The following is a 16,358-nucleotide window of genomic DNA, read 5'->3' on the forward strand; positions in this document are numbered from 1 at the left end:
AGGGAGTTGGATTATATTTCTTCTAATTCTATTTCTTTATTCTATTTCTACAACCCTATGAAACTCTAAGGGTCTCAGTTTCCCTATATGTAAAAAAGATATTCTTTTTCTACAACCCTATGAAACTCTGAGGGTCTCAGTTTCCCTATATGTAAAAAAGATATTCTTTTTCTACAACCCTATGAAACTCTGAGGGTCTCAGTTTCCCTATATGTAAAAAAGATATTCTTTTTCTACAACCCTATGAAACTCTGAGGGTCTCAGTTTCCCTATATGTAAAAAAGATATTCTTTTTCTACAACCCTATGAAGCTCTGAGGGTCTCAGTTTCCCTCCCTGTAAAAAAAGAGAGGTTTAGAATAGCTTCTCTGAAAAGTCTCAAAGGTCTCCCTCCTCCACCTGAAACTTAGGATTGTTGTTCAAATATGTGTTGGACTATTTGGTCTCAGAGATCTGTCCAATTCTAAATATGTGATTTCCTGATCCTAAGACCTGGTTTCTAGAAGGATTCAGCAAACAAAAGCATCATTGATTAAGCATCTATATGTTCAAGGTCCTGTGTTGGACAGTGATAAGCCAGGAACACAGAGCAGTAGAATCAAAGGCAGAATATCTAAATGGCCTAATGAGTGGTTCTGGAGTTCAGGGGAAGGAGGAGGTCCTTTCTACTTGGAGGGAACAGGCAAGACGTTGAGCAATTAAGTTGGGTCTTGCAAGACAATAGGATGTCAATACGGGAAAGAGCATTTTAGGAGAGAATGGTAAAGTTGAAGAGGCAGCTGGGTGGGAACAGTGAAATGTTTGACTAGGGCAGGGCGCCCACATAAGGAAGTAGTGGGAGGAAAGGCTGGAGAGGTAGAAGGGAATAGTGGTTGAAGGGTCTCCCTCCAAACCTAGGGGTCATTCCAAGGTGGCAAGTTCTCTTTAGACTCACCCTATGCAGTCAATTTAATTTCTTCCTCATTTCCCCGACCACATCCCATAAACCAGTCTCCCTCCCATGTTATATCTAAGCCAAGATCATTGTTGTCCTTTGGTCTCTGCTCCCATAATTTTCTCCCCCTGGACTGCCTTCATTTCTCCCCTCTGGGACAGTGCAAAGCCCACTCACCCTTCCAGGCTTATATCAAGTCTCATCTCTTCAATCAATTAGTAAGCATTTATTAAGCACCCATCATGTACTAAGCACTGTTCTAGAAGCTGAAGAGTTCCAGTTGTTCTTATCTTCAAGACAAGATCCTCTGATCCCTCCAGCCTATAACAGCTCTCCCACTTCTTAACCATAAGTATTTGCTGCCTGTAACTTGCAATTTAACACTGGCATTTAAGTTTCCTATAAATGAATCCTGTCTCCCCAGCTGGAAAGGAGTCAGAGACAGGAGAACACGTCTTAAATCTCTTTCTTGTGACTCCTTGAGAATATGTCTAGCCCAGAGTTAGGGGAGATCAATAAACCTGCTTTATAGTGGAAAGAACACTCAATGGGCAATGAGAGAACCTAGATTGGGAATAGGGCACTGCTTCCCACTAGTTTACTAATCATCTGCCTCTGAGCCTCAGTTTCCCCCTATGTAAAATGAGACTAGATTACTTCTGAAGTACCTTCTAGATCTAGAACTTTTAAACTTGTCACAGCTTGTTATTTATGATGCTGTAAATAATAGAATGACCCCGCCTGTCTTTTCTACATAGCCCAGACATTACAGAATTGGACATAATGCCAGATATGTGTTTAGAATTTGAAACCCACCGCCAATCAATGGACAAGAGAGTTGAAGATCTGCAATTCTGTAGGTGGCACTCAGGGGTTAGCTATCAAAGCCATGGACTATGGCTGTCCTCATGGGAAGAGCCAGCTTTATTATTGACCAACCCAATGATGTTCAGAGATTTGAAGATGGAAAGAACCTGAGACGCCATTTTGTTCAACCCCTTCCTTTTACAGATGTGGTAACTGAGGCCCCTCCAGGAAACGATAGACACTTGTCTGATCTCAACCCCTTGTCGCAACACTTTGCCGTTGAAAAGATTCAGGGGAGAGAGGACATGGATGAATCGGTGGCGCCCATAACTCCAAGGTCACTCTACTAACTCTATCTTGACATCTTGAGGACCTATGTGGCAGACAAAGTGTTGGCTGAATTGGAAGACAGATGATCTACATTCAAATCCTGTCTCGGACACTTTCACTTGTCTGACTTTGGCTAAATTACTTCTCCCTGGACTTCAGTTTCTTCATCTGTGATGTGAGTAGGTCAGATGAGATGATCTCTAATGTCTCTTCTGGAAGCAAAGCTTGGATCCTGAGAGCCATTATTATGACTCTGATTAATCCTCCATTCTCCCCACCAAGGGAAAGGATGGGGATATAGTGTTGGGTTGTTTGTTTTTGATAATGGATATGTTGAGGCAAACAGCAATAATCCTAATAGTAATAATCCAGTAACCATTTGCACTTGGCTTTGGATAGTACTGTGGAGAAGAGCAATCAATTTGAAGGAGGTAGACGGAGTTTGGAAATTGCCTCTGCCATTACTATTCACATGACCTTGGCTAAGTGGGTACTTCCTTCCTCTCTCTTGGCCTCTTTTGTAGCATGAGGGTGATCTCCCAGGCCCCTTCTGGCTCTAAATCCCATGTCTTTTCTACAAATGCATTATGTGATTTTATTCAAGATTTTTCCTCCAGAGCCTACCCTGGCTCAAGCTGATATTCAAATGAGTTTGACTTTCCTGAACACAGAATTAGTCCCCTAGGGGCAGAGGGGACCCAAAAAGGATTCAGTGCTTGGCAGAGACGTTTGCCTTTACAGCTTAGATGTCACTCCATCTCCCACACAATCCTGAGTGCTGAATATCATAACGTACAGAACTCTGCTCTCTGTTGGCTCAGTCATTATATATTCCCTGGCCCAAACTGTGACATGGATGGGGGAGGCAGACCCCAGGGCATCGTTACCACAAGACAAGGGGATGGACTTAAGCCTGAAATCCCAAGGTAGCTGGGAACAAGGTCGGAGAGGGAAGATAAAGGAACCCAGGGAAAGAGGAAGATGGGCCAGGAAAGGAGAAAAATGGGGGGAAAGTTCACAGAAACATCTGCTGTTTAACTGGATATTCACTGGGATCAGAAGGATGAGAGAAGAAAGGACAAAAGTCTTAGATCAATAATGACTTTCCCCATTCTGCACATAGGGAATTCTGTCTCTCTCTTCTCCCCTTGCCCTGCATTCTTACCATCCACACCACACAAGTATACACACAATTGCTCACACCTTCCCCTAGAAGATGACTTTATACTTCTTTTGGGCATGTTTCATATTGACCACTGTGTTGGGTAACTGGGTGACATAGGGGATTCAGTGCTGAGCCTAGACTCAAAAAGACCTGAGTTCAAATCAGCCTCACACACTTCCCAGCTATGTGACCCTGACCAAGTCACTTGATCCTGTTTGCCTCGGTTTCCTTAACTGTCACATGAGCAGGAGAAGGAAATGGCAAACCACTCCAGTATCTTCGCCAAGAAAACCTCAAGTGGGATCACAAAACATTAGAGATGACTGAAATGACTGCATAACAACAAAATAAGCCATTACATGGACAGCTTTCTCCTCGTTAGAATAAAAGCTTCTTGTAATCGTGGCTCTTTATCCCTTTGGATCTCTAGTATCTAGCACTGTGTCTGGCACATAGCAAGCATTTTAATACCTGGTGAGCGACTGATTACAGTTCTGTACACTAAGGCATTAGTGTCCTAGCCCTGTACTAGGCAGTAATTATATATGGGATCAAATCTGAACTCAGCTATCCACTAGTTGTGTCATAATGGGCCAGTTCCTCAACTTCTCGTGTGAAAAGCAGAGATCGTCATTCTTGCACTAATGTGTCATAGGGTCCTTGTGAGGAAGGTTACTTTGTATACTTAGAGTGCATCGAAAAGTTAAACTGTTATCACTTCTAAATTGTGTATCTCTACCACTGGCTCTGTACACAGTAGGCATTTAATAAATGTTTCCTGAAAAAGAAGAAGAAGTGGAGCTGAGAAAGGCGGAGGGGAAGTTGGGAGAATAAAATATAAAGAAAAATGATGGGCTGGAGAGGGAGAAGCATCCTGCTCAGGCCCGGCTGCCAGGACACAGTCCCACCAGGATTTGCACAAACAGCACAACTTGTAATGTCTGAGCTTCACCCCACCCCCATGACACACACACACCTCGATGCCCACGCAAGCCAGTCCAGTTTTCAAGTCTTGTTTTAGGCACCTCAGTGGAACCTGGAAGCAGGAAAACCTAAATTTGAGTCGTTCTTCATACATTTGTTATCTGTATGATCCTAAGCAAGTCACATCCCAGCTCTGACACTCAGCTTTCTTATTCTGTAAAATAGGGATAGTAAAAGCAACTACATTGCATGGTTGTGATGTGCATATGAGGCAATGTTTTCCAAACCTTAATGTATATATGCATTTTAGTTATTTTCATTAATAATAATTATTAGCTTATTTAGTTGAGGGCTTTGCTTAATTGAAAACTCTCTTTCTCTTTTATTATTACCTTTCCCCCTCCTTTTCTCAATCTCTTCTTTTCTCCCTTTCTCTTTCTCTCCCTCCTTCCCTCTCACTGCCTCTTTCTCTGTCTGTCTCTCTTTTTCTGCTTTCTCTTTCTCTCTCTCTCTCTCTCTCTCTCTCTCTCTCTCTCTCTCACCTCCTCCCTCTTACCTTCTTTCTCCCCTCTCTCTCTTTCTCTCTTATTCTCTGTCCTTCCCTCTCTCTCATTATATTTCTCTCCTTCCCTCCCCTTTTCTCTCCTCCCACCCCTCCCTCAGCTCCCCGAATTCCTAGCATTAAGCCTCCATCTTTATTACTATCTCTCTAACTCCTGAACTGCCTCCCCTGCCCTTCCCAGCCATTACAGGATGAGATCATTAGAAGAGCAAATCATGGGCAAATGGGGAGAGATGTGAAGTGGGGAGTGTAAGAGAGAATCTTCTTAATTTTCATCCATCTCCCTAGTGATTCATCCCTGTTGAAGTCTCCTGTCCCCCCCCCCCAACCCCACGATGGCCTCTTGATGTTCAGCATCATACTTTTTACAAGCCAGAATTTATCATCAAGGTCTCAATACCCAGAGCCCAAATCTTCTCCCCTAGATAACATGTAGACACTCCTTCACATAAATCTACATACATCAACTCTGATGTACATAACCACACTCATTCACCATGCATATTCATGCCCCTGCTCACATACATAGGTCTCACACTGGTGTGCACACCAGGGAAATCACTTTGAAATGTCACTAGCTCCAGGGGTACAAAAGACTCTGTGTCAGGGATGCTAGCCAGTGTCTCCGTGCTATGAATGGGAGTTTAGTGTCAGGGATGAAGATTCAGCACAGGAGATGAGGGCTCGGTACCAACAATCGGGGACCGATGCTGGGCATGTGCCTGGATGCTGTGAATGGGAGCTCAGGGACGGGGAAGAAGGAGCAATGTCAAGTTAAGGGCTCCCTTTCAGTACCAAAAGTTGGCTCAAGGAGCTCAGTACTGGAGCTGGGGCTCATTTTTCCCAGATGGAAGTTCAGTGATAGCGATGAGGGCTAAGAGGCAAGGATAGAAGCTCAGTGTTGGGGTTTCATTGGGGAGCACAGTGTCAGGGGTTGGAAAAAAAACACAAGAAAAGAGGAGAGAGTTTTGAGCGTGAAGGCTCAGTGCTGGGTAGGATCTCTGCCTGGAGTGATGCTAGATGCTGAACACTGGAGAAGGGGGATGGGGGAGGGAGGGAGTTGCTGCCAGGAAGTACCAAGGGGCTGAAGAACTCTAACTCCAGGCTCAGAAAGCCCCTGGCCATTCTGCTCTGTCTCCTTACTGAGACATCCCCTGAGGCATTCCCCCCCCCCCACCAAAAAAAAAAAAAAAAAAGCTGTTCCTTCCCTGGCAGCCTGCAGAGCAGAGTCTGCAGTGAGCAGTCACATAGAATTGGGCTTGAGGGTTGGCTTGAGAGGAGGAAGCCCAGTCTGGCTCTGGTCCCTTATTGCAGAGCATCAGCAATGCTCAAAGGAGGCCCGGGGCTGGCTCTGGCAGGGAAGCCCTGGAGCCAGAAGGCTGCACCAAGAGTCCAAATAGGAACCAACACTGCCAGTGACACCTCTTCTCGGTGGAGGCTCCCCTCCCAAAGCCATTCAAAATAGGTGAGAAAGGGGGAATATAGGGATATCAAGGGACAAAGTGCCCAACATTCTAGCTGATGGATTTCTGGGCTTAGAATTCTGAAGTACTGGTCCCCATGTTGGGATCCCAGTATGATACAATGGAAAAAGTTCTGGCTTTGGAATCAAAGAACCTGGGTGTTCAGTTCTGACTCTGTCACGATCCCTGGCACAGAGAATACTTAATAAGTAGTTGGTGACTGACTGACAATCCCCTGTATGATCCTCAGCAAGTCACTTAATCTCTCTGGGCCTCATTTTCCTCATCTGCAGGATAAGGGATTTGGGGTAGATGGCCTCGTGTCTGTTCCAATTCTACATATATGATCTAAGATTCTATGACATAATAATAATTGACTGTCTTCATTCCAGGGTAGGGGCCCAGTCCTCTGTGTCTTTTATGAGAAATAAGAGACTGACAGGGGCTTGAATCAGTGGACACTAGATTCTGGGATCTGATCTCTCTTTTCTCTCTCCATTATTACAAGAGTGAAGGAACAGGAACTGAAGACTTTGGAAAGAGAATGTTCTGTTGTCTTCCTTCTCCTCTTTTGCTAAGCAGATAAAAACCAGGAGCTTAGAAATCAAATCTACATCTTCTGATTCCCAAGGTCATGCTCTTTCTATTGTCCTACACTCCCATCTTAAAGAAGCTTGAGATCTAAAGATGGAAAAGATTCTAGAGATCAACTGGTGCAAGACCTTCATTTCACAAAGGAGAAACTAAGCTCAGAAGTGACTTATCTAAGATCATATAGTAAAAGTCCAAGCCAACATTGAAATCCATTTCCTCAGATTATGCATCTTTCTATTGGGCCATGTAGAAGTGATACCTGGATTTCTAATGTTTGGGATTGTCCTTGATTTATTACTCCTTTAACCTATCCCTTGTAGATAACTGAGAGTTGGCTCCAGTGTATGGAGAAATAATAAAACTCTTATTTGTCTCCCTTATGATGTGTGGATGGCTCCTTGGGTTAAGAGAGTGGCCTCTGAACTCTGTGTCCACTAGTGGAAGCGGGCACATTGAACCATCCATACTTTTCTTACTCAGTCCTCTTTGTTAGTAAGGGAATGATATTTTTCAGGACAGCTGGCTGAAGCCTGGAGTTAATCTCCAAATATCAGAGTTTTTAGTATTGGAAAGGCCCCTAGAGACCACTTAGGTCACTTCTTTCATTTTGCTAAAGAAGAAAGAAAGTGAAAGAGAGAAAAGAAAGAAAAAGAAAGAAGAAAAGAAGAGAAAGGAAGGAAGGAAAGAAGAAAAGAAGAGAAAGGAAGGAAGGAAAGAAGAAAGGAAGGAAGGAAGGAAAGAAGAAAAGAAGAAAGAAAGAAGAAAGAAAGAAGAAAGAAAGAAGAAAGAAAGAAAGAAAGAGGAAGGGAAGAGAAGGAAGGAACAAAGGAAGGAAGGAAGGAAGAAACAAAAGAAGGAAGGAACAAAGGAAGGAAGGAAGGGATGGAGGGAGAAAAGAAGGAAGGGAGGGAAGGAAGGAGGGAGAGGGGGAAAGAGGAAGGGGGAAGAGAGAGGGGAGAAAGAGAGAGAGAGAAGGAGGAGGAGGAAAAGGAAGAGGAGGAAGAGGAAGAAGAGGAGGAGGAAGAGGAGGAGAAGGAAGAGGAGGAGGAGGAAAAGGAGGAGGAGGAGGAGGAGAAGGAGGAGGAGGAGGAAGAGGAGGAGGAAGAGGAGAGGAGGAGGAAAAAGAGGAGGAGGAGGAGGAAAAAGAGGAGGAGGAGGAGGAGGAAAAGGAGGAGGAGGAGGAGGAGGAAAAAGAGGAGGAGGAGGAGGAGAAGGAGGAGGAGGAGGAGGAGGAGGAAAAGGAGAGGAGGAGGAGGAAAAGGAGGAGGAGGAGGAAAAAGAGGAGGAGGAGGAGGAAAAGGAGGAGGAGGAGGAGGAGGAGGAAAAAGAGGAGGAGGAGAGGAGGAAAAGGAGAGGAGGAGGAGGAGAAAAGGAGGAGGAGGAGGAGAAAAGGAGGAGAAGGAGGAGGAGGACGAGGAGGAAAAGGAGGAGGAGGAGGAGGAGGAAAAGGAGGAGGAGGAGGAGGAGGACGAGGAGGAAAAGGAGGACGAGGAGGAGGAGGAGGAAAGAGGAGGAGGAAGGAGGAGGAGGAGAGAGGAGGAGGAGGAGGAGGAGGAGGAGGAGGAGGAGGAGGAGGAGGAGGAGGAGGAGGAAGGAAAACAAACAATCAGGAAAAGATGTGTCTAAAGGCACGTGGTGAGTCAATGTTAAAGCCCCAATTTGAATTCAGATATTTTGATTCCAAATCTGGTTTCCGCTTTACTGTTGCATTTTCTTTTTCAAATTGGGAATCCTTCTGTCAGAAAAAAAAAAAAAATCCATTGGTTTCTGAGCTCTCCATGGTACCAAACTTCTGTCCTTCAGCAGATACTTCATTTCTATCTCTGAGTCAAGTTCTCATCTCTCACTGAGACCTCTCCCATTCCCAGAATTTCGCTCATTTCTATCACTGAGTCCCCATTCCCAGCACTTGGCCATCATTTATATCACTGACCCCTGAATTTCCAACACTGACTTCTCATCTACATCACCGAAAAATCCTCATTCTTGTCACTGAGCGCCTCATCATTGTCATTGAGCCCTTGCTCCTGACATTGAGCACCCATCCCCATCATAAAGTCCATGTCCTGCCTCAATCCCCAACACTAAGCCTTATCTCTAGGATTGCACCTCCATTATCATATAGCTGGAAGAGACCTTGAAAATCTTAGAAGTCCACCCTCCCCCTAATTATATAGATGAGGAAGCTGGGGATTTAGAAAAAGTTAAATGACTTGCCCAAGATTACACAGATAGAATGTAGTAGATCCACAATCCAGATGTAGCTTTTCAGGCTCTAAATTCCCCTCATGTCACTGACACTCCATTCCCAGCACTGAGTACTTGGCTTCCCCCTTACAGGAATATAGGATCAGGCACTGACAATTTCAAAGAAAGCTTTCCTGCTGTTTTTTTTTTCCCTCTCCTTTCACCAAACAGATAAAAACCAGAGATTCTAGGACTTCTCTGCTCTTAGAAGAGAGCCCGTATCTTTAACACTGAGCCATCCATCCCTATGTTGAATCTTTATTCCTAATCCTGGACTCCCATCCTTAGAAATAAATCCACTTCCCTGACACTGAGTCTCCAGCCTGGTCTCCACCCCGCCCATCCCCCCCCAGTACTGAACCCTCTTTTCTGCCCCAAGATCCCATCTTCAATCCTGACCTCCCTTCTCTCTCAATGAGCTCTTATCCCCAGAACTAAACTCTCATCCCTAGAACAGTTTCCATTCCTGGCAAGGAGCACTGGAACTCCCATCCCCCATCCTTATTCTTCATTCCAGACACTCAGCCCCTGTCCTCATCCCTGAACCTTCACCCCTGGCACTGAGTCCCCTACTCCAGGAATGGGAGGATTTAAAATTGCTTTTCATGGAATAATGGAGGACTCAAAAGAAACACTCTCATGAATTTTCAAAGCCCCTAGGCTCAAGTCAGCCCAGTTATACTTAGCTTCTAATCAGAGTCACACCAGCCACTCCCTCAAGAGGATTCTGCTTTTCTTTGTTCATCCAAAATATATTTATTCAATGCGTGCTTTGTGTAAGACCCTAAAGATGGGAGTCTAGGATTAGGAATAAAGATTCAACATAGGGATAGGTTGAAGAAGATTAGGTATTTCAAGACAGATTATTTTGGAAAATGCTCATTGCAGGCACCCAGGATGGTCTGAGAAAGCATGCAAAGGCAGGAAGACCCGAGTTCAAATCCAGCCTCTCAGATGCCGGAGAAGGAAATGACAAACCACCACACTCCCCAAAATTCAAAAATAACTGAACAACCACAAAGTTCAACTCGATCATTTTACAGATGACTGAGAACCTGAGTGACAAGGTGATGTTCACAGAGATAGTACAAGGAACAGAACCAGGACTGGAATTCAGATGATCTGCTTGTCCTCTAACACTCTTACATCACATCATCTCCTCTCTGAGTCTGAGGTGTCAATGGGTCATTCAAGCGGCTAGAGATGTGGTTCAGAGTTCAGTTTAGTTTGTATGAAACATTGTCTCCCTTCCTCCCCACAGGAAGAGAGAATCTGTCATCTTGGCTTTCTGAAATCTTGTCACCATCATATCCCCTGGCTCCCTTCTGTGTGGTTCTGGAAATTTTCCTTAGGAGGCAGGAAATAGAAAATCTCAGAAGACTCCGAATTATTTGAATTTAAGATTTATAATCTACTTTGGGCATAGATGTGACCTGAGACAGGGAGCTCTTTCAAAACTCATTCATTGAACCCAGTAATCACTGATACCTGGAAGTGCTGATGTCAGCCCTCATACTGGACTTCAGAAATCCCAAGGTCTTCCTAGGAAGCGGCTCTTCAGGTTGAAGAGGCAAGAGGCCTGGCTATGGAGACTGTCTCTCCTTATGACCCTCTTCAGTTCCACTGGATAAACATCTATTTAGTTTCTCTTGTGGAACACACACACACACACACACACACACACACACACACACACTGCACTTTTTTTTTCAGCATAGGACCCACCGTGACTTTTCTCACCTATTGCATTGGGACACATCACTAGGAAACTGGTCAATATAGTGGAAAGGTGAATTTGACTTAAAGAGTCACTGAGGGGAAGAAGATGGGTCACATCATCAGCTAGTGTCCTGGCAGAGAGAAAAAAGCAAAGGAAGGGATAGTGGGTGTGGAGAAGGGTCTACAAATCCAGGCCAAGTTGAGGGTGTGACTGGTATGACATGGCCCCCAAAATGAGAGTCTATAATGTGTGCATTAGATATTCACAGCCGCCTGGTGCTGACTGGGAAGAAAAATTTCAATCGTCTTTTGTTCCATGGAACTAGGAGAGGCTAATTAAAATTAAATGGCACAGGGCAGAATTTTAGGATTAGAAGAATCTAGTTATGGTCCTTATCCCATTAGTTGGAGGAAAATATCATCCCTAACAACTCCACTCTGCTTAAAACCTCAGTTTCTCCCTTCAACAATGATGAAAAGCACCTACTCTCACTCTACTGGGCTCATCAAGTTGGAAATTTTTCAGCCTGAATAGAAATGACTCTGGCTATGTGGCTGTAAAAGACCAAGGGGGCAGAATCAGCAAAACTCACAGCAATTCAACTTTCCAACATGCTCTTCTATCCATTCTCTCGTCTGATCCGAGCAAGTCATTGGGTCACAGTTTTCTTCATTATAAAAATGGAGGGGTCAGATTTAATGGTCTCCAAGGTACCTTTTAGCTCTGACATTTTATGATCTTTACAATATCTGGGAGAAGTAACCAGGGTGAGTATTATTTATGTCCATTTTATAGTTCTTCCACTAACGTCCTCCTATGATATCTCATTATGAAGAGAGGTGACCCTGGGTTGTTCTTCAAGCCAGTGTTTGCAGGATACAATCTAGCAGGTCCCAGTTGGGAAAATCTTTTTATCATCTTTTTACCCACCTAACTAAAAATGAAGTTGACCACAGGGGAGGAATATCTTGGTCATGACAAGCCTTAAGAATTTAGGAGGAGGTTGGATCAATGCTGATGAAAGGACTACCCATCCCTGTGAAATCATGGATTTTCTAAAGTATCAAAGTGCTTTATATTGGAGAAAACTGAAGATCAGAGGAAGGAAAATGACTTGTCCACAGTCATACAAGAAGCAGCAGAGCCAAGACCCAAACTCTTTCCTCCTACAACATACTGTTCCTGACATTCAATCTATGATGGGGTGAAGAGAAGGAAAAAAATCACAGTACTCTGGTATTGTTGATACTCACTGGGGGGCTTTGGAAACCAACAAAAGAACAAGGAAGTAGGGAGGGAATGAGAGTAAGGATCCAGATACAGCCATACTGGAGACTATTTTTAACACTGTCCCAGGCTCAGGGAATGAGCCAATTCCCTCTCCCCAGGAGGGAAATAGCAGTACTTTCCTTGCTGAGGTCAGCTGGGTGTTGAGAGGCTGACAGATGGGGAGGCAAGAGAAAGGGAAGAGCAGGCAGGGGGCTCACAGTTCTCTAACCCTAGAATCCCACCTCTGACATTCAAGTTGTGTGTGTGGTAAGGTGGGGGAATGGGGAATCCTAGATCCATGCCCAGCTGGCTATAGGAAAGGTGTTCCAACATGGTTTAATTTTCAGTTTCCCCCCAGTACTTCCAATGACCTTGGAGAAGTCATCCATTCCTCTATCCCACTCTATCCTCCCACTCTCTAAATATATGTCAATTTATCTAATTATCTCCATCTGTAAAATGGACATCATTCAGTTTCAGGGACAGAAGGGACCTTGAGAAATTACTCAGCTCATTTCTCTGCTCCCAGGGGAGGATACCTAAACCATGTCAAGTAGTTTAGTATTTATCTACTCAAAGGAGAAAAGGAGAAGCACCCTCAAATTCTCTTTTAAGCTCATTCCACCACAGTCAACCTCTTGTTCAACACTTTTTTTGCTTAAAATCCAACCCCATCCCACGCAGTTGCTCTTCAAGAAAAACACCCTCTTCTTGTCTCCACCACATGCCTCACCCATTAATAGGATCCCGAACAAAAAACAAGGTTAAGAAAATTTAAAAATACATGCTTGCTTAAGTCTCATTTGCCAGCCTGTCTGTCTCCAGTTTCTGATGGGGAGGCAGTTTGGAGCTCTTCTGGGTCTTTGACCTCAAGATGCCCCCTAGAGAGGAGCTCCTCTGCTTCCAACCCCTCCTTTCACCAAAAATTCTGCCTCTTCTCTTTCCCAGAGATACTCAGGGAGTCCCAGGGAGCTGAGATGATGGGAGTAAGAGATCAAAGGGCTGAAGCAAAGGGTGGGGTTTGTGGAGGGAAGGATCAGCTGGGTAAGAAAGAATATTTGGAGAGAGTGCAAAGTTATTGATGAGTGATGAGATCTATAGCTTGGAGAGGGGAGGGATACTTTGACAGTAGCTCACACCTTTAAGTGCCTCTGATTCTCCATTCTTGGGTCCCCCAGGAAACTATATCAGCAATGAGAGAGAGAGAGAGAAGAGGGAATATAAAGTCATTCAGAAAGGAGCTCAGAGAAGCTTAGGGAGTCCTCGACTGGAACTGTTACCTTTCCTCTCATCCTCACCCTCTGTTATCAGCACATTTCTCTTAAACATGGGGGTTCCCAATTGCTGGATTCATATGCAGCCCCATTCCCTTGGCAGCGAGATTCCAGGGGAAATAGAACATTTGGGTTCTTGGTGGCTCTATCTCCCTTTCTGTTAAAGGGGGCATGTGACATTCACCCCTTCCAAATCCCCCACTTCTGCCTGAGGATGGTATATAGGAGGGTATATAATGCCATTCTTCCATCCCAGATATTATGAGTAAAGAAGGGCAATGGGGAGATCTTAGAAGAGGAGCTGCTGTAGCAAAACCTCTCTTGTTTTCATTAGGGGATGGGAACATTACTAAAACTAGCAGAGAAGCAGCTTTTGTCTGTCCCTCAGACTGCCCACTCAGCATCCCCTGCACTCTTGTTACTCTCCAGAGCCAGTTACCATGGTCATCCAGATGCAGTGATCCAACCATGTGGGCCAGGAGCCCTCAGTTTCTTCCTGAATCCATCAGAGGTGTAGGCATCCCTTAAATGTTCCTTCATGAAAACTCACTACCTCCACGTAAGTTTTTTTTTTCTTGTCTTAAAGGAAGAAAGACTGAGTGTCCTTTATTTGTGTATTTGTGGTGTGTGTGTGTGTGTGTGTGTGTGTGTGTGTGTGTAAGAGAGAGAGAGAGAGACAGAGATCGAGGTAGAGGACAGAGACAGAAAGAGACAGAGAAGGAAACAGAGATAGGAACGGACAGAGACAGAAACAGAAACAGAAAAAGAAACAGAGAATCGTGGGGGTACTTCTGGAAGGCAGGGTACGGTCTACCCAGGGAACTTTTCAAATGTTTTCATTCCTGCTGCCCCATCTATGCCCCTTCTCAATTGATTTAAGCCACAAGAGATTCACCTATGTCCTTAGGCAGGGTCTTGGAGACTGATACATACACACTCACTCACTTCTCCACTAAACAAACATACACACTGGAAATTTTCAAGCCCACGCTGGCTTCAGAGCAGACAAACCCAGCTGCCTCTTGTCCATGGGGAGAGAGAGTCTCTTCACCCCCACCCTATACAAACACATAGACACTCACAACACTGCCCAGACCAATAATCCTTCCTCCTTCCTCCTCTACCACCACTACCGCCTCTTCCTCTCCCTCCTCCTCCTCCTCCTCCTCTGGCTCCAGAGTAAATACCCTGCCCTGCAGAAGGAGATGAAAGATGCTCAGCAAGAAAGAAACACTATTCTCCAGCCCAGTCCAGGCCAGCCTCAGACACGAACCGTCCTTCCTTCTTTCCTGGGCTACTAGGAGATGTTTCCCGACGTCCCCCATTCCCCTCTGGCCCTCCCCAGCCCTTGGCTCCTTACCTTCCTGCGGGCTTCCCCACCCTTTCTCCAGGACTCGGGGGGCTGATGCTGGATCTCCCTTCTCTTCTTTATCCTCTTCTTCACCTGCCTCCCTCAGCCATGCAGACCTGCCTCCTCGCCCAGTGCCTTGTCCCCTTTTTCCCTGCCTCTTTTCCCCCGCCCAGCTCTGCGCGGTCCTTCTCCTCCTCTTCCACCTCTCTCTGAGGCTCCGGTTGCTGAAATGCTGGACAGCTCATCACCATGGAGCTCAGCCTCCTCTTTCCTCCCCCTCCCGTAAGAAGTTGCCAGAGAGGCCCAGGTCCCAGCGAGTTGAGGAACTTCCTATTGCCACCTCCAGGCTGGGAGGAACAACTACTCCAGGCTTCCTGGCTAGTGATGGCTAGAAGCAGGGTTAAAAACAGGGAGGAAATGCCATCGAGAACATCAGCTTAGGGAGGATAAAGGATTATCAAGATAGAGGGAGTTCCCTCCCTCTCTTCTTCCTTTCCTCCCTTCCTTTCCTTCTTTTGTTTTTCCCTCCTTTAATCTTCCCCCTTTTTTCCCTCTCTTTTTCCTCCTTTCATTCATTTTCCCTTCACTCCGTCCCTTCCTTCCTTCCTTCCTTCCTTCCTTCTTCTCTTCAAGAAAATAAACCCAAAATTACAAAATCACTTGGTTTATAAGGCTCAGCTCAAGATCTGTCTGCTTCAGGAAGTTTTTCCTGGCTATTCCTATTCACAGAGATATCGCTCTCCTTTAAAAGATTTAAATCCCACCTCATCCCCCAGGTCCAGAGTGAATTAGACTTACTTTATTTCCACTGAACATTTATCTTAGACAGTTTATCTTTTTGTTTGTGGATGCCTGATCTCTACAGCTATGTTACAAACTCCTGGTTAAATCGTTACCATATACTCCTGCCTCCCTGCCACCATCCCACAGATACATGTAGAAAACTTGAGCAGAGGACTAGGGACCAGAGTAAGTAGTCAATGAAAAGTTGATTGACTGATTCTAAGACCCACCTAACTCGTCCATGAAGCAAACATCTATTTCTCAAACTCCACAACCTGCACGGCAGGGCCTCTTCCCACAAATGAGTCTTCAGCCCTCATATGCTCTAACTCTAGTAGAGAAATATTCACGCACCTACTCTACCACCACTAATAAAATATATACACATCACATGGTAGAGTGGGAAAAACTTCAGTTCTGGGGTCAGAAGATCTGAGGTTAAAGCTGGCAGTTATAGCTTACTATCTGTGTGGTTTTGGACAAATAATTTCGTTTCCCCAGGTATCATCTGTTTGTTCATCTGTAACATGAGAGGGTTGAACTAATTCCTTCCAGCTTGGAACCTATAAACCTGCTTCTTCTAACCTTCTAGTCTTCAGGGCAATTCATCTAAACAAGCTGGAAATACCATGTCTATTCTTCACCTCCAAAACCAGCCCCAACTCAAAAGGCAACACTTCCAGGAAAATTAATCCGTTGCCCCTCTAAGTATTTCTTTATTCACCAGTCCCATAAGTACCTAGTAGTAGGTCCTGGGTGTGCAATCTAATTATTTGAACTTGTTGTATGGAGCAAGATCACTGAATCTGCAGTCAGAGGAACTGGATTTGAATCCTAGCTCTAATATCTACCTATGAGACCTTCAATATATGATTTCCCTTCTCTGGGTCTCAGTTTCCTTGTCTATACAATGAAGAAGTCTTTCATTTCATGTGT

The 16,358-nt window shown here is 44.9% G+C and overlaps 1 protein-coding gene across 1 annotated transcript in view; it reads right to left on the bottom strand.

Moving 5' to 3' along the window:
- Positions 1-14,894, bottom strand: part of SRRM3 (serine/arginine repetitive matrix 3) — a 104,623-nt gene extending 89,729 nt beyond the window's left edge. Inside the window, exon 1 of the mRNA XM_051991880.1 lies at positions 14,649-14,894. The gene's annotated coding sequence lies outside the window, so the exon portion shown is untranslated. The remainder of the gene's footprint in view (positions 1-14,648) is intronic.
- Positions 14,895-16,358: the final 1,464 nt, after the last annotated feature.

This window comes from Antechinus flavipes, chromosome 4 (genome assembly GCF_016432865.1).
Source record: "Antechinus flavipes isolate AdamAnt ecotype Samford, QLD, Australia chromosome 4, AdamAnt_v2, whole genome shotgun sequence".
In the NCBI taxonomy this organism is placed as follows: Eukaryota; Metazoa; Chordata; class Mammalia; order Dasyuromorphia; family Dasyuridae; genus Antechinus; species Antechinus flavipes.